Raw genomic sequence first — 24,377 nt, 5'->3', positions numbered from 1 at the left:
ATCAGTCCAGGAATAAAAGATAATCACAATGTAAGTTTTCATAGTTAGTAATGTGAATGGAAGTAAATGGTCTCTAAAGCATTTTATACAGCCTTTACTGAGAATATTGTGAAGATAAACCTTTAAATCTGGGCCAAGGTGGGCAATATGACAGGATTTCATTGTTATTGTGATTTATGACAAACAACATGCTTTTCAAAGCATATCATGAATATCATCAGAACACTGACCACAGGGATGGGGGAGTAGCTACGTAGCGCAATACTTTCTGTAGTAGCTACAATTTTCTGTAGTTCATAGCTGTAGCGCCTACAAATTTTTGTGTAGCTATAGTGATCATTTTCACTACAATTCCGCTACAGGCTTCAGTCAATCCGCACAAAATCAATCCTGACTGACCCACGGACAGCTTGAGCAAACGGGCACGTGCTGATCACCCTTTACTAGTATGCTTAGCTCAAGGGTCACAACCCAAATGTTAAGAAGAGCCATTTTGTCCTTTCAACAAAAGTCAAGCCACCTTGGGAGCCACAACATTTTGTATCAGTTTCACTATCTTGGCTGTAAGTGTGTCTCAGTATGTGCTGATAGTTCAGACTAAAAATATAACAAACACACTTTTCTCACATCTCAGGAAACGTCTCCGCGAGTTTCTTACAAAATGTCTTTCAATGTTTGACTTTTTGCGAGGCTGAAGTCGCTACCTCATTCTCCAGCTTCTCGTTCGAATTGTCCCGTTCCACCTTAAATGGTGCAGGCAGGACGCTGGAGAATGAGAAGCGACTTCAGCTTCGCGAGTTGTTGCAGATTAAGAGGAATCCAGCTGAATGATTATAAATGCAAATAAGTCCGTCCATCTCCAAATTATCGATGTCCATCTTAAATTCTCTGTCTTTTCGTTTCCTTTATCTGCGTTGCTGTGTCCAGCAGTCTGTGCGTCAGTCTTCAGCGTTGGTGAATTAGCAGTTATGCGTTAACTCCAGCGTTTATTGTGAAAACTGTGTTAGAACTGTGTGTTTATAACGATTTTACAGCAAAGGAGGATTATTTTATATTATTTTACCTAAAAATCCAGTTCTGCTGTGGAGCCGCAGCAGCTCTGCTGCAGTGGAGCGATTATTCAGGCCTGATTCTCACCCCAAACAGAGCCAGGGTCACTGATGAGGATTTTGAGGCTAAAGTGTTCATGAAGTGTAACAAAGGACTCTGTCGTGTCTGTACAGATCTTGCTGTAATGTTTAAATTGGAGCAGTTTTATTTCCACTATTGACGATTCTTTGCACAAAATTGTTTGGTTTGTATTTGGTTATTTTTGTAAGGAAGAACCTGAAATGATTGACTTTGCCTTTAGTCTAAATTCTTGTTGGATATCGCGCCTTTGGTTGTGTAAGTTTGACTGTTGGATATACTTAAACTCACTTTTTGGTGATCTTTTTGTACATTTGCAGCTTTTCATTTGTATGTTCATGGTGGAAGGACTCATGCAAGGCATTGTAAGGCAAAACAGTTCCCAAAGAAAATGCATTTTTGCAGACTCACCACTTTATTGCCATCATCAACATTCCATATAAAAATTCAGAAGACATGTGTAGGTTCACTGGTGGTTTTGGATAGTAAATAAAATGGCAATATTTGTGTTGTAGACCTGGCAACCCTGGTTTCTATCACTGTAAAAGAATACAATTTGCTTAACTTTCCCCAGATAGCAAGCATGCATTGGTCTGCTCTCTTGATAAGGTCGGCACCCCGCTGACTGTTTGCCACTGCTGGACCACCCTTGGACCACCCAGATTGCTGTCCTGCATACAACCTCTACCTAGCTTTTAATCTCCTCAAAGAGATTTTAAATGCACTTAGATTTTTTTTTAGATTTTTAATAAAAGGCTGAGACATATCACAAACAACTGAGAGAAAAAAATGATTGACTAGGCCTAATAAAAAATGATTCTGTAGAAAATGTTGTTGCTGATGCTGAGCTAGATTAAAATTACTTACTAAACTGATTTACAAAGTATAACTAAAGAAAGAAGCAAGGAAAACATTGGACTGTAAATGGAAAATGAGTGATGATAAGTGGAATTTTGTCTATCACTCTGCTTAACCACCAGTGGGCCACCCGGAAAACGCCAGTGGACCGTCAGCTTTGCCATCAGCGGGCCAACAGTGGTCCACTGTACTCTTGCTTTCAGGGTCTCTACAGTAACTCTGAATGGCTAGCCATTGAATTATGCATAACATGTGAAAAATTGGTGGAATTGCCCTTAAAGACATTTAAAACACATCAAAGTTAATGAATCTGGATTTCCATTTGAAACTACAGGCATTATATATTGTTCAACTCAGTGGTAGAAGCAACATAACAGCATCATTTCTGATAAAGCTTCAGGTGCTTTTCCAGTGTGTGCCTGGGTTTGATTGCCCCGCCGGGTAACCAGGGTCCTTTCTGTGTGGAGTTGGTTCTCCCTGTGTCTGTGTGGGTTTCCTCCCACAGTCCAAAGACATGCAGTCAGGCCAGTTGGAGATGCTCAACTACCCCTAGGTGTGAGTGTCTATGTCTGTGTGTCTGGCCTGTGATGGACTGGCAATTTGTCCAGGGAGTTTCCTGCCTTCCATCTGATGATCACTGGGATAGGCTCACTGTTGGTGGCGCATATAAACACACAGCACACACACACTCACTCCTGTGTGTAAAAAATACTTTATTTGATCTGTCTAATAATTTGAGACTGCTGTCTATCATGCACTTCAGTATGACAAAGATACATTTAATGGTCATTAATAAGTAGATCTAATTAGTTTGAATGGCTATAGAGCATAGTCACTCTTCACAGACCTCTGAAAGACATTATGAAGTTAATATTTTCATGTTCACAATGTGACTGGGTCAGCAGTCCTGTGCTGATGACGGTGCCGCACTTCCCCTCTCTACCAGTCAAAAACACAGGAGGCAAAAACAGAGAGAACGCTCAGCACGCAACAGACAAGGCAATTGGCAGTACTTCACAAAGAGCGAACAAACTGAACCGTTACACACCGATCAGGAATAACATTATGACCACCTCCTTGTTTCTGCGCTCATTGTCCATTTTATCAGCTCCACTTACTATATAGGTGCACTTTGTAGTTCTACAATTACAGACTGTAGTCCATCTGTTTCTCTGATACTTTATTAGCCCCCTTTTACCCTGTTCTTCAGTGGTCAGGACCTCTATGGAGCAGGTACTATTTGGGTGGTGGATCATTCTCAGCACTGCAGTAACACTGACGTGGTGGTGGTGGTGTGTTAGTGTGTGTTGCGCTGGTGCGAGTGGATCAGACACAGCAGTGCTGCTGGAGTTTTTAAACACTGTGTCCACTCACTGTCCACTCTATTAGACACTCCTACCTTGTCAGTCCACCTTGTAGATGTAAAGTCAGAGACGATAGCTCATCTGCTGCCGCACAGTTTGTGTTGGTCATCCTCTAGTCCTTCATCGGTGGTCACAGGAGGCTGACCACAGGACGCTGTTGGCTGGATATTTTTGGTTGGTGGATACATACCAGTCAACCTTATATAAAAAATGCAACATAAAGAACACATAATACTTATTTCTTTTCTAGTTTTTTAACCCCTTAAAATCCCACTAAGGCTTAATATTCAGTAACTAAGGAACTTCAATGCAAACTAAGGAACTTCAGGCAAAATGCCTGAGCTGTTCTTATAGACGTGTGCAATAAAACTGGGCCCACCAGTGGTCCCTGGCCATTAAGGGATTAAAGGGAAGAGGGAGGTCATGGGCACACTGCTCCAGCATGGATGCCTGTTTATTCTGAATCTGTTTACTTTGTTACATCAAACAACAAATTATATAACACTATTTAGCTCTTTTTTTACCACATCAGAGCTGCTGATATTTTGGTTCATGTTACTGTTTTTGAACTTCTAAAGCAAATGTAAACTTTAATGGTGAACTTCTTTCACAAATTACATCATTAATTACATATAACGCAATGAAAAGAGCATCAATCAACAATCAATTCATACTGGTAATTATTATGTCATCATTGGTTTAATGTAAATGTTTTGCTTTATATTAAACACCCTGACGTTTCAGCTCCAGCTCATCAGGTGCTGCTGATGGTGGGGGGGTGCTGGGGGGGTGCAGGCCACTCAGATCAGTTAATAATTATAAGCCTTTGAAATATAATTAAAGCATTCTGTTCCTCCATGTTCAGTAAAAGAGAGACAAAGGAAAAGCACAGAATCGTGGTTCACTTTATTGATTGTTTATTCTGCTCAATGTTTGGAAAAATGAAACTTTATTAGCTCATTTTTTATTAAGTTTAACTGTTTTGATCTGCAGTCTACAAAACTACAAACAGGAAGTAAATGACAATCTTATTTTACCACCAGAAGCTTTATTTAAAATGCAAGTGCAGTACAATTTAACAAGAAAGTTAAAAAAACAAGCAAAAAACAGAAAAAAAATATCTGTGAAGTGTTTTTCTTACACTGAGATCACAATCAGAATTCCTTAAAGGCCAGAATGGGTTAAAGATTTCAGATCAGATATTCACCAATATTGTTATTACCTTTCGAACAATATATGTTCATGAGATTAAATCAGACTAAATCATCCACAAAAACATCTAAACAAGTATTACTTTTATTGAAGCATTATAAACCTGATCAAAAAACAAACATCATAGAAAAAAAAAATCATATTAAGATGTTTTAGTGTTATATTTTGGCCTATTTAAAACATACAACCACAAATACATGAATCTACAGAAATTTTTAAAAGTATAAGTTCTAAAACTGCTTTTAAAGTATACATTTTAAAAGGTAAGAACTAAACACCCAAGCAAAGCCAAGTCTAATCTCTGATTGATGCTTCTATAATATGATCTTTCTCTTTTGGTATTTAGAGCTGAAAGAGAAGCAGATTCTCTTTTCCACACCACACTCTCACTAAGGCTGCGTCCAGAAACCCTAAAAGCTACTGCTTTGTCCGACAGATCCTTCTCCTCTCCTCTGTGACCCAGAAATCAATATCATGCCGCCATCTACTGGAGGCATCCGAATACCAAAGGAAACGAGCGAAGCTGCTTCGAACACTCACCAAAGCAGCTTTAAACGGATGATACATGACTGTATGCTACTCAGGAATTCTATTAAAGATTTTATCATCCTCCTCCCTTCCTCTTCTATACCCCTCAGTGTTCTTCAGAGTAAGGAGAGGAACAGGAGGAAGGGATGTGGAAAACAATGGCGAAAAAGTTTGTGGACGCAACCTAAGTCTCTCACTATGAAGCTAATTCCTGTCCTGCTCCTCCTTTTCCTCCTTCTCCCAGTCTGTGATCAGCTCCTCTCCAGCTCCTCACTCCACATCCTTCTGATCTTCAGCTCTGGAAAAAGCTGAGAAATCTCCAAATTAGCTTCATATCAGCTTATTATTTTGATGCTGTTACATTTTATATGTACAGCTAAAAGAATTTAGCAGCTAATGTAAATGCATGTTTCTAAAATTACAAAGTTACAGTAAAGTGGAAAAGGTTCTTATTCAGAAGAACTATAGAATGTACAATACAATGCGTGTAATAAAGTATAGCTCAAGGCAATATGGTTATATATGATGAATACATGATGTAGCAAAGAAATAGTGCTGTTAAGTGTCTGTGGTGTGATGCTGTAATAGTTTAAATATTTGCAAAATGTCTATAAGATCCACATCAAAAATTGTGAAAATGCAGCTTTAAACCAGCAGGTTACCTGTGACGATGATGGAGAGAGGCTCACTCTCAGAGGAGAAATTATGGATGAAACTTCCATGAGACCATTTAACTTCAGGCCACTGACCCTCCGTAACTCGAAAGTTTTCAATCTGAAGGGTCACTTGGTTCTCATAGACACAGCTGTAGTTCCCCCTGTGGGAATCATCAGCAGCAGGAAAGAGGAAGGAGGCTGAGTGATTGACAGCTGTTTCTGGTGTGGCTTCTGTTGTTCCGGGGCAGTTTGAGGTGGAAGGAGCCTCCTGGGTACTGTGGCTGAGTGGAGCAAGTGATGGTGAAGCTGTGACCCCTGAACACCTCTGGCTCCTGGAGACCCCTGGACCCTCTTACGGTAGTAGAGAGAGAGATGGTGGGCTGGTCCAGAAGACCTGTGGATATACATTTAAACATATCATTAAATCTTCACTATGTCAGTTTTGGTGATTTGGAGACCTCTGTGGTGGAAATGTGTAATTGCATGCTACATGTGGATTAACACTTTGTGATGTGGGTTGTGTTTTGGACTCTATTCTGAGCAGATGACTCTGATGACTGTGAATGCATTGAAAGAGAATTCAAAGAGAACTCAGTCAAAACACTTCACAAAAGTGAAGAGTGTGTCTTCTGTAGATTTGAGTGAATCATCTACTATAATAACAATTCAAGAACAAGAATAACGTTTCTCGACATAAAATAGCAAAGAACTTTGGTTTTTCATCATCTACAGTACATAATTACATAAAAAGATTCAGATAATCTGGAGAAATCTCTGTATGCAAGGGGCAAGGCTGAAAACCAGTATTATCTGGCCATGATTTTTGGGCCCTCAGGCGGCACTGCATTAAAAACAGACATGATTCTGGAAATCACTGCATGGGCTCAGAAACACTTCTGAAAAACACTGTGAAAAGTTTTGTCACTGCATCAACAAATGCAAGTTCTAACTCTAAAACGCAATGAAGAAACCGTGTATAAACAGGATCCAGAAACGCTGCCACCTTCTTTGGTTATTAAGCTTATTTAAAATGGACTGAGGGGAAGTGGAAATTCTTTTTGGAAATCATAGACGCTGTGTCCTCCGGGCTAAAGACAGCTCAGCTTGTTGTCAGTGCACAGTTCAAAAGCCAGCGTTCATGATTGTATAAGGGTACATTAGTGCACATGGCATGGGTGATGTGCACATCTGTGAAGGCACCATTAATGCTGAAAGATATATACATGTTTTGGCAACATATGCTGCCATCCAGACGACGTCTTTTTCAGGCGTCTGCTTATTACAGCAAGACAATGACAACCCACATTCTGCATGTATTACAACAGCATTGCTCCATATTAAAAGAGTTCAGGCGATAAACTGGCCTGCCTGCTGTCCAGAACTGTCACCCACTGAAAACATTTGGCGCATTATGAAATAAAAAATACAACAAAGGAGACCCCGAACTGTTGAACAGCTGAAATCATACATCAAGCAAGAACAGGAAAACATTTCCACTTTCAAAACTACAGCAGTGTCTCTTCAGTTCCCAAACGCTTACAGAGTGTTGTTAAAAGCAGAGGTGATGAAACACAGTGGTAAACAGGCCCCCATCCCAACTTTTTTAGAACGTGTTGTTGGCATCAAATTCAAAAATAATAAAATTTCTGAGTTTCAACATTTGACATGTTGCCTTTGTAAAAATATGGTTTACATGATTTGTACATCATTGCATTCCATTTTTATTTTACATTCTGCACAGCATCCCAACCACTTTTGGAAATGGGGTTGTACAATAATGTGGATATCACATTCGGGACTTAAACCCAGAACAAGGCCTCTTTTGTTAACTTGTGCATGTGATGTTAATAGGCATGGTCAGGAAACCTCGACCGGACATCTCTGACTTTTAAATTATTATTTCAGTATTTAAGCAGCAGAGCACCGACTCAGTAATGCAACTTCATTATTCAATTATAACTAAATCTTTGTGGAGCTCTAAGTTTCAAAATGTAGAGTTCTGGTTGCTCTTAGAGACGTTTAGTTTCTAACGTCAATCATACTTTTCTCCAGATGAAAACCTCCTTTTGAGGCACTGAATTACCTGAACAGATCACTCCAGCAGAGGTCCTGGACATGGACATATCATGAACTGCACATTCTTTCAGTCCAGATTCAGACCCACTGCAGGAAATCCGGACATCATCTTCGGATGTGCTCTTCTCCAACCCTCGATATGTAACTGCAACTGCAGAGCCACAGTCCAGCTGTCTGCACACAACAGCAGCCTCTGTCATTGACCATCCTAGCGCTTCCAGTGTCCTCCACTTCTTGTCATAAAGCATCACAGTTCCAGCACAGCGGCTGCTCCCGTCCACCAGTTTCACATCTTAAGGAGAGAGAGTATAAAAAGTCAGAGATGAAGAGCCTTAACTGTGTATTTATGCAAACCGTTAAAATTGGATTCTTTCACATGTTCTGCATAATTCCTACATTGACAGGTGAGTCCCACAGCTTTGCCATGCGTGCAGTTCTGCTCCTCTCTGTCTGAGGTGCTACAGGTAAGGAGACGGTTCTCTGTGCCTTTACACTGGAAACTCTTTGGTTCCAAATGGGTGTTTCCCTTCTCCAAAGAGCGCCCCCTGTAGAGTTAGTGGAGTCCCACAGCCCAGCTCCCTACAGACTACCTCTGCATCATGCTGGTCAAAGCCAGCCTCACATACTGAGGTCCAGGACTGATGGGACTTCACCTCCAGTCTCCCAGAACAGAGTCCAGCTCCATCCATGAGCCTCACAGAGTCTGCGAACATACAGGTCAGTACAGAGTGAGAAGTAAAGATAATAAAAATAAATCATTTTCTTTAATGAAATTATGTTGTACCTAAGTATAAAATCACACAGGTACATCAGCCCAAATTTGTGCTTGTTGAGCCTTTCAGCTGTTTAATAAACAATGTGAGACTTCATAACGTTCATAATCATTATGTGATGCCGTTGCACTGTCCATTTTATCGTCATGTGACCGTTTTTGTGGAGAGGTCTGAATTGTTTTCACAGCAGGAGGTTTTATACAGCTCTCCTTACTTCCCTCATTGCTCACTAGCAGCTCAATGCAGAGTCGCAACATTTCACTCACAGAGATCCAACAGTGTCCTACTAATAACAGAGTTCCGGAGACAGGATATTTTTGTGCGCTCGTTAGTGTAGTAGATGAAGTACAGAAGTGTTTGGTTTAGGACGCGGCATTAGGTCAGCCAGTGAGATCAACAGCTACAAATGGCTGATATAGCTTTGCTGTGCTGCTTGGCAAACGTCTCCAAGTGAAAACTGGAGGTAACTGTTGATTAGGGATCACTTATTGTGGTAAATTGATGCAGCTTCATATTCGCCAACTTTCGATGTTTGTTCTACAGTTAGAATATTATATTAGGACCACCTCCTTTTTTCCACACTGATTGTCCATTTGGTCAGCCCCACTTACTATATAGGGGCACTTTGTAGTTCTACAGTTACAGACTGTAGTCCATCTGTTTCTCTGCATACTTTGTTAGCCCCCTTTTACCCTGTTCTACAGTGGTCAGGACCCCCATGGACCCTCACAGAGCAGGTACTATTTGGGTGGTGGATCATTCTCAGCACTGCAGTAACACAGATGTGGTGGTGGTGGTGTGTTAGCGTGTGTTGTGCTGGTACGAGTGGATCAGACACAGCAGTACTGCTGGAGTGTTTAAACACCTCAGTGTCGCTGCTGGACTGAGAATAGTCAGTCCAATAGGGTAAAAGGGGGCTAAGAAAGTGTGCAGAGAAACAGATGGACTACAGTCTGTAACTGTAGAACTACAAAGTGCACCTATATAGTAAGTGGAGCTGATAAAATGGACAATGAGCATAGAAACGAGGAGGTGGTCACAATGTTATGCCTGATCGGTGTATGTATGAGTTTATTATTTAAGAGCTTTGTGTAGCCACTTTTATTAGTTTTTGTAAAATATCACACACTGGAATGTTCTGAACTCTGGAGATATGCAGAGTTACAGCTCGCCTACCAACATGTCGACGTGGTCTTCTTAATGACGTAATCGAATACTATGAATAGTTCAATTTTTCATTCGTTACACAACAAATTAATCAGACATACACTGAGCAAACAGACTTGACTAACTTTACATCAGTGATTTTTGAAAGGAGCATAATTCACTTACAGTGTTATGAGATCCCAAAATGTGAAGAAACATATGAAATGAAGTGTTCAGTCTAAGTTGGCAGTTAGTTTTTGCTGTCCATGTCCTTCAGTCAATAATCATTTTCTACAGAGCCCTGCTAGAAAATCACTCAAACATCTTCTTTCATTGGCTGCATTACCTGAACAGATCACTTCAAGTTGGAATCCACTATCATAAGTCATCCAGCATTCCCTCAGTGCTGATTCGGATCCTGTACATTTAACCCCAACATTGGGTCTGCTCATATCCATCCCAGATTTTTTATTTGTAGCAGCAGCAGCAGAGCCACAGTCCAGCTGTCTGCACACCACAGCAGCCGCTCTCATGGGCCATTCATCTGATTTCACTTTCCTCCACTCTTCACTATGAAACATCTCAACGTGTCCAGCACAGCGGCTGCTCCCACCCACCAGTCTCACATCAACAGGTTCTGGACACACAGGAGAGAAAGATGCTGATCCATTATCACAGAAAGACACACTAATCCAGATATATTTATTATCATTTAAACCACTTTCCTTTTTACTCATTATTTTGTGTAATCCTACCTGAACAGGTGAGTCCCACAGCTTTGCCACGTGCACAGGTGTTCTCTCTGTCTAAAGTGCTACACTTAAGGAGGTGGTCCTCTGTGCCTTTACACTGGAACTCTTTGGTCCCAAACGGGTGTTTCCCTTCCCCAAAGAGCGCCCCCTGTAAAGTTAGTGGAGCCCCACAGCCCAGCTCCCTACAGACTACCTCTGCATCCTGCTGGTCAAAGCCAGTCTCACATACTGAGGTCCAGGACTGATGGGACCTCACCTCCACTCTCCCAGAGCAGAGTCCAGCCCCATCCACGAGCCTCACAGAGTCTGAAATCACACAGGACAATGCAGAGTGAGAGGTGAACGAGTATGGAGGAAGTGAAGATGTGATTTTAAAGATTTTAATTTCATTTTATCATACTTCCTCATTTTGAACAAGTCTTTTTCTTTTTTAATAATAGTCTAACACCCCATTGCACACAGCTCAGGACTTGTATGGCAGGACTGGAAGAAACACAGCCATGAAAATTATGGACCTATTTCTCATTTGATTTTTAAATGAAAAACTTCATTCAAAAAATGTTGTCCCATGTTTTCATGTCAGTACCAAATCACAGAGTTCTAGTTGTGGGCATAGCCTTATTTTAGCCACACCACTGTATTTCAGAGCAGGAACTGAGTCTGTATCTCTGTCCATCATGGCTACATGGTGAGCAGTTAGAGCCCATTGTTTTGAAGTTAATGTGTCCCAAAGTCTAAAACAGTGTGGAACATTAAGAACTGTCACTACAGAAATATATTTTGGCAACTATGTAATTTTTTTTTGTTTTAATGAAAAATATGATGATTTTATGTGTGTATAACTGTTCAAACCTGTGTTTGCTAGTCATGTGCTGGCTACCATTTTTGAGTTGTGTTTTCAAAATGAGCTAAAATTTAGTTCGTCAGTTAAAAATCCAAAATGTGTTTAAACTCTGACTTTAAACTCATTTAACAAAATGATCCATATACACCAACCCATATAGGCGTTGTATAGACAAGTATTCTATTTGCAGCGGTGTAATTTGATTACCATAGTAAAACAGTTACTGAACTAAACAGTTATTCATATTGTGAATGTTCCTCATTAAGACTTAGATACACTAGAGACCTGAAACCAGAGACAAGATACAATAGAGTCTCACAATAATTTGTTAAAAGAATGAGGCACAAATACTAACACAGTAAAAGTGAACTTTATGTAACTTGGGAAGATGATTTCTCTTTAAATAAACCTTCCACACTAAAAGCAGTTCAGTAAATGCAGACCTTAAGAGCAGGAAAAAAACTGAAGAGACCAACCTGACCAACTTTTTCCCAGAGTGCTGCTAAAAAAAACTAATTTGCACCACAAGTGATGTCTCAATGTACATCTCTCACATAGTCACTCATAAAATGTACACACAGACTGACATGCTCACAGCCTAATGTGCAGCACAAATAATGGATTCAAGGTGGCACTGCATTTAAGGTAGCCCTGACTTTAAGGTGGCACTGCATTTAAGGTAGCACTGACTTTAAGGTGGCAGTGCATTTAAGGTAGCACTGAATTTAAGGTAGTAGTGAAATTTAAGGTATCAGAAAGTGGCAGTAGATTTAAGGTATTTCAGGAATTACCTGAACAGATCACTTCAGCACGGTACCAGATATGTCGATTATAATAGCTCCTGCATTCCCTCAGTGCCGACTCAGATCCATCACACTCAATCTGAACACTCCATGGTCTTTCAGGTCCACCAGAACTTCTCCGTGGAGCTGCAACAGCAGAGCCACAGTCCAACTGTCTGCACACCACAGCAGCCTCTTTTATGGACCACTGAACTGCTGTCACACTTCTCCACTCTCCAGTATGAAACATCTTCACTGTTCCAGCACAGCGACTGCTCCCATCCCACCAGTTTCACATCATCAGGCTCTGGACAGAGAGGAGAGAAAAGATGCTCACTGCATTAGTTACTATTCACAGAGGAAAACATCCAAAAATCAGACATATTCATTAAAACATTTAAAAAATACTGATTCAATATGTTTTATTATTCCTACCTGAACAGGTGAGTCCCACAGCTTTGCCACGTGCACAGGTGTGTTCCTCTCTGTCTGAGGTGCTACAGGCACGGAGACGGTTTTCTGTGCCTTTACACTGGAACTCTTTGGTCCCAAATGGGTGTTTCCCTTCTCCAAAGAGCGCCCCCTGTAGAGTTAGTGGAGTACCACAGCCCAGCTCTCTACAGACTACCTCTGCATCCTGCCAGTCAAAGTCAGACTCACATACTGTGGTCCAGGACTGATGGGACTTCACCTCCACTCTCCCAGAACAGAGTCCAGCCCCATCCACGAGCCTCACAGAGTCTGAGAACATGCAGGTCAGTATGGAATGAGAAGTAAAGATTAAAATGTATAGAAATGTCACATTTTGTCATATCAGATAGAAAATGTTTTTTTTTTTCCAAAACTCTCACCTGAGCAAATGGCATCTGTACTATGGGCGATGTTATTCATGCGAGTCAGAATATCAGAATCATGTTGTTTGCACTGTGAAAAAGCTGTCTCTTTGCCTTCACATGTGATTGAAAGAAAAGCATCTTTCATATCTCCTCTTTCTAACATTTTCTCTAAAAGTAACATTGACTGCATTCCCACAGTCCAGCTCTCTACACACCACCATTGCATTTCTGTAGTCAAATGGCACACTGTCCACTCTACTCCATTTTCCCTCATAAAGGACCTCTGGCGCCCCAGAGCAATGGTCATCGCCGTCCACCAGTCTGACCCCAGCCATCTCTAACCAGATAAGAGGCGAGACAGAGAAAGAGTTTAGTCACAAAGTTCTGATATATACTATCAATGTTAACTCACAGAAAAAAAACATAGGAATTTCACATTGAATAAACACAGGGTTTTTGTTTTCTTCCCATTATACCAAAAGCATGACTGAGACATGCCAGAGTTTGCAAACCTAGAGAGTAAGCAAACGTGTTCACTTGCCAACTGTACGAGCTGCTAACTTTGATGGAACCCTCTGAGGAGAGATCTGTACAGGACCTGTGTCCTGGACCTCCCTCTCCTCAGCTGAATCTCCAAGAATACTCTGAAATTCTCAGTGACGTTGATTTACAAGCTAAAGGAACCCCTTCGGGAGTTTTGTGTGGATGCAAAAGACGATACACAAGGACGTGAATTCTTTTCGACAGTAGCTGGCTAATGTATATGCTAGATCAAATTTCACCAATCTTCTATATGGCACACCCTTTGCCACCCTTTGCATACACCCCTTGTTCTTGGAGGAATGTCTATACACTGAATGATATCTTCTAACTGCTCGCGCTCCTTTTAGGCCTTAAATGATTTCTTTGCCTTGTTTTTATATTTAAAATTACGGTCTGCTTTCGGTCTCCCTGGGATGAAGCATCAGCACAACTTAACCAGAAGGGCTGGTCTCGTATTTGTATGACTTGTTTATTAACTTGAAAAACCCTATTTTGATGACTCTAATATAACTCTGAACTTGCAGCAGAAAGGGATTAACATCTTCCAAGAAATCCATTTTGAAAGGTAGGTTTGTCCCAGACAAAGCCAGGAAAGATGAGTAGCATAAACAATTCATGAGTGATAGACTAAAGAAGGAGTCTGACAACATGCAAGGGTCAAAGCCAAAGTTGGAAACACGTTGAAACAACAGTACAAAAGGGTGTAGCACGGCATGTACTACCCCGGGATCAGGAAGGACGCTGGAGGCAAGGTTGACAGTTGCAGCAGCCATTTTAAACTTGATTTCCACACCAAACAAACAAAACCAAAGCTGACCAATTTTCAGGGGCTTCAAAGCAAGACTTTTCAGTTCTTTGTCAATACCAAGCTTTTCAGCTCCTCAGTCTTTTCTGCTTATGTGGCAGCTTGTCCCTCACTCTATCTGTTCCCTCTCCGCTCCTTTTGAAAGGTGCCCACGCCGCCACCACTACATCACCATCAGCTGGCTCTCATTAAGGTAGCATGAGCTCCTGGGCTGAGAGGGACAGAGAGCTTGTTGCTCCACCTCCCTGTTACTGCCACCGCTCCCCAGCTTTGCTGCTTGGGTCGAACATAAGGTGTAGCCCAACAGCCTCACTGCACAACAGGAGGCGGCACCCAGGACTGGCGCGCCGTCCACTACCACCTTGCGGTTCTCCTTCTCTCCTTGGCGTCCTATCAGGGTTTCGGGCCCCACCTTCTTATCGGCTCTCACAGCCATCATCGGGGACCCGGAGGACTCTTGTTGACTCAGCCGCCAGCACACAGTGTAAACCAGAGTGCCCTTGACCTTCACCGGAGGAGGTGACGTTGCTTTTGAAGTGTTCGACTATGTTGTAAGAGGACTGTGCCTAATCCAACCTAAGAAGCCTCCATCTGAACCACAAATGATTCTGATGAATTAGGGTGTTTATGAATAGGGGTAGAAGTGAAGCTTTTCTTGAGCAATCGGAAAGCAGAGTCGGCTTGTGGGATCCAGACTAATCTTCTAACTGAAGTTTGCAGATCACAGGAAATGCTGCAGCTCCTTAACCAAGGTGGGAATTGGCCAGTTAACCACTGCATCAATCTTACAATGATGCATGAATGCCCCTTCTGTGCTAATAATGAACCGTAGGAAAGAGAAAGATGACAAATGAAACTTTCACTTACTACTTAAAACTTTTACATATAATTGATGTTCTAGTAAATGGAACAGAACCAGACGCCTGTTCTGGATCTGAGAGTCCATATCTGGGGAGTACACCAAAATATCATTGATGTAGGCTATGACAAAGTGACCCAGAGGACATTGTTAATGGATGCTTGAAATATAGATGGTGCATTACATAATCTGAATGGCATGATCAAGTATTTGTAGTGCCCCCAAGTGGTGAGAAAAGAAGTCTTCCATTCACCTCTCTCCTTAATTCTCACCAAATTGTAGCCACTACAAAGGTCAAATTTAATGGATAAGAGTAAGATTTGGTTATTTGATTTCATCCCCTATAGTTGATGCAAGGCCTCAAACCCCCATCCTTTTTGCAAACAAAGAAAAAAACAGCAGCAGTAGGAGATGTTGACGAGCAAATGTATTTGAGGTATTAGTAAATTTAAGGTGGTAGTGAATTTAAGGTATCAGTAAATTTAAGGTAGCACTGAATTTAAGGCAGCAATGAATTTTAAGGTATCAGTACATTTAAGGTGGTAGTAAATGTAAGATAGCAGTGAATTTAAGATCGCAGTGAACTTGAGGTGGCACTGGAATTTAAGGTAGCAGTAAATTTAAAGTGGAAGTGAATTTGAGGTAGCAGAAATTTTGAGGTAGCACTAAATTTAAGGTGGCAGTGAATTTAAGGTATCGGTAAATTTGAGGGGGCAGTAAATCTAAAGTGGCAGTGCATTGAAGGTTGCAATCAATTTAATGTATCAGTGGCATCAAGGGAGCAGTGATTTTAAAGTAGCAATGTATTTAAGGTAGCAGGATATTTAAGGTGGCAGTGAATTTAAGGTAGTGAATTTTTGAGGTATTAATAAATTTAAGCTGGCAGTGGACTTAAGGTATCAGTACATTTAATCTGGTAGTGAATTTAAGGTGGCAGGGGTCTTAAGGCATCAGTGAAATTAAGGTGGCAGTGGATTCAAGGGAGCAGTCAATTTAAGGTAGCAATTAAGGCGGTAGTGAATTTAAGAGGACAGGGGCCTTAAGGTATCAATGAAATTAAGGTGACAGTGGATTGACGGGAGCGGTGAATTTAAGATTGCAGGAGATTTATGGTGGCAGTGGGTTTAATTTAGTAGTGGAATTAAGAAGACGTTTAATTTAAAGGAGCACTGCATTTCAGGTAGCAACAAATTTAAGGTGGCAGTGAATTTATGGAAGCAGTGTATTTAAGGTACCAGTCTACTTAATAGCATAGCATCCACTGAGCAACAACCTGGGCCAGCATAGCAAGTACCTAACAACACCTTACCAACCAGATCTGTTACAGATCAGATGTAGGTTACGAAACAATGGTGAAAGGTAAGTGACGTCCATTGTTGTGTAAAATATGGACGAATGACGCAACAAACAACTCAGGATTAAAACAAAGTGGAAATGTATTGTACAAACCAACCAGTGGAACAAGACCAGCGACAGAGAGAACATCTACATAATATACACAAAGCTACTAAATCCAAACCACAGACAGCACAGAGTTCAGTATTGATTCAGAGTTCAGTGTCGATTCAAACAGGGTTCAGAGCTCAGTGTCGATTCAAGCAGAGTCTAGAGTTCAGAACAGGATCAACAAAGTGAGTGTGCTCAAAACATACAGTTCCCATCTGTCCTGCAGCCAAACAGACCTGTAAACAAATATTTTTCAGTACCAACAACGCAAAGTATGTTTTTGCCAAGTTACATGGCAAGAACAAACTCACAAGAGCAGAAGCTTTGAAAACGCACACACAGCAGTTTGAGATGTGCTGTGTCCTTGCTACCCCTAGCTCAGCTGATTTCACCAGCATTAAAGGGGAACTCCACCGATTTTGCAAAATTACTTAAATGGTTCAGATGTAAACAAAATCATTCAGAGTGGTTTGGTGTGAAATGCACCTTTCTAGAGAAATTTACTGAGTCAAAACTGAAATAAATCTGCTTTGGCACCGGCGGGTTCACTCTCTCTCTCTCTCTCTCTCCTTCTCTCTCTCTCTTTTTCTCTTTCTCTCTCTCTTCTTCTTCTTCTCTCGCTTTTCTTCTCTCTCTCTCATTCTCTCTCTCTTTTCTCTCTCTCTTCTTCTTCTCTCTCTTTTCTTCTCTCGCTCTCTTTCTTTCAGAACAAAAAAAGAGAGCATGGCTGGATTCAGATGGAGGGTGCTGTATAAACTCCCAGTCCCCAAGAGGTCGGGAGACCTGCAGTGGCGAATAATACATGGGGCAATAGCCACAAACCAGCACACCACACACTGTGGAGTGAAAATGAACTGTCCCTTCTGCTCCAAACCTGAGACTGTGGATCATCTGTTTGTACACTGCTCACGGCTGAACGTCTTGTTTGGTTCTTTTCCCAGACTATGTCTGAATCTTCACATGACTTTCACTTCGGTCTGTTCATACTGGGCCCAAAATACACTCGTTCACAGCGGGCCAAATGCTGTCTTTTAAGCCAAACTGGCCAAATGGCTCACCAGGAGAAACAAACTGAGGGGACGAGGGCTTACAGACCCTGAGACGATGCTAAAGAGTTTTATCAGAGCACGCGTGAAAGTGGACTTCGCCTACCACAAGACGATGAGTGATTTGTTGACGTTTCAGAATATGTGGTGTGTCGACGAAGCACTGTGTTGTGTAGAGAATGGCGAACTCACAATGTGTATGTGATGTGTTGTCTTGTGTGAAGTGTAACAGGTGGGGGGTACAGGTAGTGGGGAGGATGGGTGGGGCTGAGTGGGATTTGTCTGATTGTGAGGTGTAATCTTGCACACTGTTGACATTAAAAGCAAAGTAGAAGTCTCTCTTCCTCTCTCTCTTCTTCGCTCTCTTGCTCTCTCTCTCTCTTCCTCTCTCTCTGTCTCTCTCTCTCTTCCTCTCTCTCTCTCTCTCTCTCGGGGTCTCTCTCTCCCTTTTGGCTCTCTCTTCTTCAGGCTGCTGCAACTCATTTGCGTGCTTTGGCTCAAATCAATATGGCTCTACACCATTTTGGAAACTCGAAGTCCTCCTCATACTCCGCCATCTTCCAAAATAGGTAAGAAAACTGTAAAAATAAACTGTAAACAAAAGCTGCCGCTGGCGTTAGCCGTGCTGAACGGCTGTAGCTACACGCTAGTAACTACAAAAGCACATTGGCTTGTGTGCATTGATCTCAGTTGAGAATGCAGTTTTGAGAGGAAACACAGGAGTAATCCTGGAGTAAGAGTTTATACTAAAAGTACGTTTTAGGCCAAAACTATCAAAAAACAACGTCTCAGGAATCAAACAACACATTTATAACCATTTTGTTTAATAACATAATGGGGTGTTGCTTTTAGAGCCATTACATGCTTCAGACGTCTGGTTCCTGGTGCTACAATGGTGAACAATTCTGTTAGTTTCTCTAGAAAAACATTTCACACTGAGCCACTCTGAATGATTTTGTTCACATCAAACCGTTGAATAATTAAGTAACTGTGCAAAAGCTGCCATTCAGTAGCCTATAAATTCAGAATGTTACACCTGGAACACAAAAACACTCCCACCTGAGCCGTCAGTAAGTGTGTATACAAGTGAGCTACGACAGTGAGAGCTTCTGCTTATGCAATGAAACCCGAGAGGGAGTGTGTTATTGTGAAATAACATCACGGCTGTGATTTGGTCGCCGTAGATCATCACAGCTGTGATGTTATTGGCGATAACGGCGTTTAATGTGTTTTAATGTTCGCAGTTCCTTCACCAAATTATAGTTCCTTAACAAGCAGCTTGTTGCTACGTCACAGTAACGAGCTCCGCCCACTCGCTGCACAGCTGGCAGTTCGTTCTCCAGCTCCTTACGCAAAATTCCCAAACTGTCATCACCACTGAGCAGCTTTTCAGTTGGCAGCTGTGACAGAAGCACCTAAACAACCTGGAATCAGCCAGAAATTAACTCATTACCATTCGCCAAATGTGTAGTCTGATCTTCAGAGTCTGACCAAATCAGACTGAGCCATAAAACTGCCACAATATCAAGTTTAGCTCAGTTTCTAGATCAGTATTAATGTTGTTTTGTTCCAGCCAGTCTGTAAAGCATCTTACAGCCCATTTAGTTTGGTGAATGGTGTTGGGTTCATTTCTGGCCGATTCCAGGTTGTTCAGCTGTCACAGCTGCCGACTGAAAAGCTGCTCAGTGGTGATGACAGATTGGGAATTTAGTGTCGTCTCATCTTCAGACTCTGACCAAATCGGCTGTCGGTCTAATTTGTGTGCAAACAGAAATATAGCTTGAGCGTCTCCTATCAAAGTCGTTGCTTAGCAACGGCATCTTAGCGGAGTGATACAGTGTTTGTGAAAAACATGATGTTATGGTAAAATATCAGCACAGTTAAAACGCCTCTCAACCAATCAGCTTGCACAGCTGAAACTAACTGGTGTATAATGTAAGTTACAGCACTGCTGCCCGAGTCCTACCTGCAGTGGAGCAGACGACCATCAGTATTGCAGCAGTTAGAGCGGCTGCTGGATGCTGGAGCTCCATCATCTACAGTCCAGCGTCTCTGCACGTCTGTATGAGGCGAGTGTGTCCGCTGGGACTGAGTGAGAGTATTTGAGCACACTGCACCCCTTTTATCTGTGTTTTTGGGTTTGTTTTCTCTGCTGTAGCCCCTCCCAGTGGTGTTGTTCATTCAACCTGGGACCTCAGAAGGAACAGGGTCAGTGGAAGGTGGAGCTCCAGCTCTAATGCTGCGTTTGAGGGGGGTCGGAAACCGGGAAATGACAAGGCTGCAGTGATAGCAGAGGAGGGTAAAGTTCAGCTCCTCACTGCTGGTCTTTACCCAGTAAACAAAAATAATCTGTACATGTTTAAGATGTGTTTAAAAATAGTCTGTCAGGGACATGTTAGGAACATCAATGGACGTCCAAAAGTCAGTTCATTAGTTACCTATTAATAATTTAATAATAGACTTAATAATAAACTTAATATTGTGTTATAAGTTTCACTTCAGCCTGCATAGTGGGGTTGGAGAGGAGGGGTTTTTTGTTGTTCTGTCTTCTGCGACTGCGGTACGAGACCGTGGATAATATTACATTTTATTTTCTACAGTTACAGACTGTAGTCCATCTGTTTCTCTGCATACTTTGTTAGCCTCCTTTTACCCTGTTCTTCAGTGGTCAGGACCCCCATGGACCCTCACAGAGCAGGTACTATTTGGGTGGTGGGTCATTCTCAGCACTGACGTGGTGGTGGTGTGTCAGTGTGTGTTGTGCTGGTCTGAGTGGATCAGACACAGCAGTCCTGCTGGAGTTTTTAAACACTGTGTCCACTCACTGTCCACTCTATTAGACACTCCTACCTTGTCAGTCCACCTTGTAGATGTAAAGTCAGAGACGATAGCTCATCTGCTGCTGCACAGTTTGTGTTGGTCATCCTCTAGTCCTTCATCAGTGGTCACAGGACGCTGTTGGTGAGAGTCAGTGTCATTGCGGTGTTGAGAATGACCCACCACACAAATAATATGTCCTCTGTGGGGCTCCTGTGGGGGTCTGGACCATTGAAGAACAGGGTAACAAAGTATGCAGAGAAACAGATGGACTACAGTCTGTAATTGTAGAACTACAAAGAGCTCCTATACAGTAAGGGATGCTGATAACAAGGACAATGAATGTAGATACATAAAGGCGGTTAATCTTAATGAAGTATGTATGTATACACATACACACACGCCCACACATCATAAAATTGTTTTTATAATTCTTTTTAATAAGAGTCATCTTTAACAAAGTCAAACTCTGCTCACATTCAACCACAGTTAAGGTGTACGCAAGTAAAAACACTATATTTAGTGGATGATGCTTATATCCTTAAATTACATTTCAGCAAGCTGGGCCCTTGGTCCTTTTTCAGCCTTGGCCTGATCTTTCCGGGCACCGGATCCGTGATCAGAGTTGAACCAGCAGACAGCATAAATCTATCTCACAGTCTAGAACACCTGTATGACTCTTTCTAACAGCTCCTAAGACAAAGCGAAATCATGAGGAGGTTTATAAGTTATCAACAAAACACTTCTCCACTCTGACACTGGCTAAATCAGTGCTTTTGCACTGTAGAGGCATGAGATCCATCATTGAAGTAACATGCCAGAATATATTACTTCAATGATGTCTGTAAATAATGGTATTTATCAGACTCGCTCCAGTGGCTGGATCACATGCCAGGTACTGAGGGTTTTTTACTGAACTGGGAAAATCTGCTTTTAGTTACAGAGCACCAGCGAACTGAACCCTCACTACAGGAAACACTACAGCTCAGCTCGCTGGGTCACTTGGTCATTTTAAACGTCTACTCTCTAACCACCTCCACTCTGCCTGCAACCGTTTTACCTGATTTTTTACCATTATTGTCTTATTTTCATTATTTTATTATTTATTAGTTTCTTTACTTATTATTATTCATATTCTTATTTAAATTATGATTATTTGGTTATTATTTTAGTCATTTAATAATTTTTCAGTTTATTTTTTGATCTTATTCTCCTTGTATTTTAATTTGATTTGATTTTATTAACTTTTACATTTTAGCTATGTTTTAATTATTGTTTTATATTTTCTAGTGTATTTTTTTCAAGTATTTTTATTATTAATGTTTCTTTTTGATAGGTTCTTACACGTTATCAATCCCTTGTCCTGTATCAACTCGGCAACATTGTAAATGAGGGTCACCCTTAATGTTCTCCAAGATTAAATAAAGGTTGATTGATTTCGTTGATTGATATTTTATTTTTTCCCAAATAATATAAATGGACTGAAACAAACAATAACAAAGTATCAAGAACCATTCAAAATTCTAAAACACAATGGCTCTTATTCATCGATCTTGTTTACGGTCAAATCTGAGCGTAAAATACACAGATGCAACCGTTTTGCTATTCATCATTTTCATCTTGGGGTCTGTACGATCTGAGTGTAATAGTTAAACAACTTGAAAATTAATGCCTGATTCACAGCTTAACAACATAATCTACTGTCAATATCATTAATAATTATATAATTATATATTAGATAATATTTGGAATGACTATTTGAATATTTTGAAGATTTGGAAAAACTATAGCATTCATAGGGTAAAATATCAAATATTATGACTATTTTCAATTTAGTACAGTTCAAACATACATACATCATCTAAACCACTTATCCTTCTGGGTCGCAGTGGGGTGCTGGAGCCTATCCCAGCTGTCATTGGGCGGGAGGCAGGATACACCCCGGACGGGTCACCAGTCCATCGCAGGGCAGACAGACAAGTCACACACACTCACTCACACCTAGGGGCAATTCAGCATGTCCAATTGGCCTGACTGCATGTCTTTGGACTGTGGGAGGAAACCGGAGTTCTATTCTAGCAGCAGGATTATTTAGAAACAGATGAGCAACAGCTCTGTTACCAAAGTAATGGTTAGTTACCGTCAGTAGTTAAACGAGAGATTTTTATTTATTCTTACATCTCTGTTTCAACTAGACAAAGTGGCAGAGGCAGGGATGCCAATTCTCACTGTCAAGTCTCTTTCTACCTGGGGATGCATCGATACTAATACTGGTATTGGGTATTGACCTAATACTGTGCTCACTTACTCAAACTCAGACTCATAAAAAATGCACTGATACTATCATATGATACCTCCTGATACCATATGACATAAGCCGAGTGTATGCTGCAGTGCTAATGAGCAAACAACCGCCAGTGAACGAGGGTCTGCCCCCACGAGAAGTGTTGCTGATGCTGTCACTTTAAAAATTCTTGTTTGGCATTTTACCACCATGCGTTCATTGTGTGATTTCAGGCTGTTTTAAACACAATTACAACCACTTCCTCAATATAGGTGGAGACGCGTAGGCTAGCAAAACGGAGGCGAAACAAAGTCGGCATTTGCAGAACAGACTTATTCCTTTGACTGAATAGAACTGCAAAATATAAAGCTTAATATAGTGAATTGACACAGTCACCCAATCTAGCTCTCTTTAATTATTTAAAATATAGAAGGCAAAGCACCTGCAGACTGTCAAAACTCAGAAGCACTTTTAATTTGAATGTTTTTTCACCTTCATTTCATACACTAAAGATAGAAACCAGCCATGCTGCCATTTTTCTGAATGGATTCCCTGTTTCAAGTGTTCATTGTTCAAAGAGTGATGTGTTTTATTTTTTTTCTTAAATGTCAAGATACCGAAACCAAACTGTTACAGTGGCCCAAAAAACATGATACATACCGAACTACGGGCCCACTGGAGGTACAATAGGAGGAGGGATGGGAACTGGTGGTGGTACGGGAGCTGAGGAAGGTTAGAGCAGCTGCTCTTGCTCACCCCCCCTCGATCACTGTCAGAATCCATACCACCAAATAGCTGCCTATGAAACAAATTTTTACAGTGTATAGAACTTAGTATATGCAAAGAACAAATTGTTACTGAAACCACACATGCAGACACTTATTAGAGATGAGACCGATCCAATCCTACATCGGTATCAGGTCCGATATTGATGTCACTTCACTCATCGGATATCGGATGGACAGGGCCAATCCACTTGCCGATCCGTTTTCCAGTCTGCAGCTTGCGGTGGACCATGAACCCACCGTAACGTATCATAACAGACACTTCACTAATCCAGATTCTCTTGCGCATCTTACCATGAACCCGCGGCAACTTCAGAGTGACTAAATTACATTAACTTTTGTTTGACGAAAATGTTGTTTGTGTCGAAAAGCAAGACTGCTACTTGTAATGTGTGTAAAGCCAGCATGCTAAATCACCTGTAGAGTACCAGGAGTTCATGCTCAGAGAGAAAGACACCGCCAGGCAGCGACTTTCGCTGATGCTTTCCAGAAACACAATATTAAGTGACAATATAGCAAGGCTGTTTGTTGGTTGCCTACTCCTACAAATAAATAATGTTTTAAGCCTTTAAATAAAGCGTTACTTCAAAACACAGACATATTCGCATGTCTGTTATGATCTCATGTGAGTGAGAAAATGTCAGTATTTAAACTAAAGCGGACATAAAAATCCAAAACTACACAGAGCGGACAAACCTATCTAGCTAGCTAGCTCGCTAACATATTAACCTAGCGTCAGCTAACATTAGCAAGATATATAGCTAGTATTAACTTACCTTGGACAAAACATGTAGACAATATAGCTTAATGTATGGCAAATATGAAATAATATAGTGA

General features: G+C 41.2%; 1 pseudogene; it reads right to left on the bottom strand.

Moving 5' to 3' along the window:
• Positions 1 to 4,378: 4,378 nt before the first annotated feature.
• Positions 4,379 to 19,804, bottom strand: LOC118816946 (annotated as a pseudogene).
• Between the last annotated feature and the right edge of the window lie 4,573 nt (positions 19,805 to 24,377).

Source organism: Colossoma macropomum, unplaced genomic scaffold (genome assembly GCF_904425465.1).
Source record: "Colossoma macropomum unplaced genomic scaffold, Colossoma_macropomum, whole genome shotgun sequence".
NCBI lineage: Eukaryota > Metazoa > Chordata > Actinopteri > Characiformes > Serrasalmidae > Colossoma > Colossoma macropomum.
The sequence above is the reverse complement of the archived record's forward strand: the minus strand, read 5'-3'. Positions and strand labels throughout refer to the sequence as shown.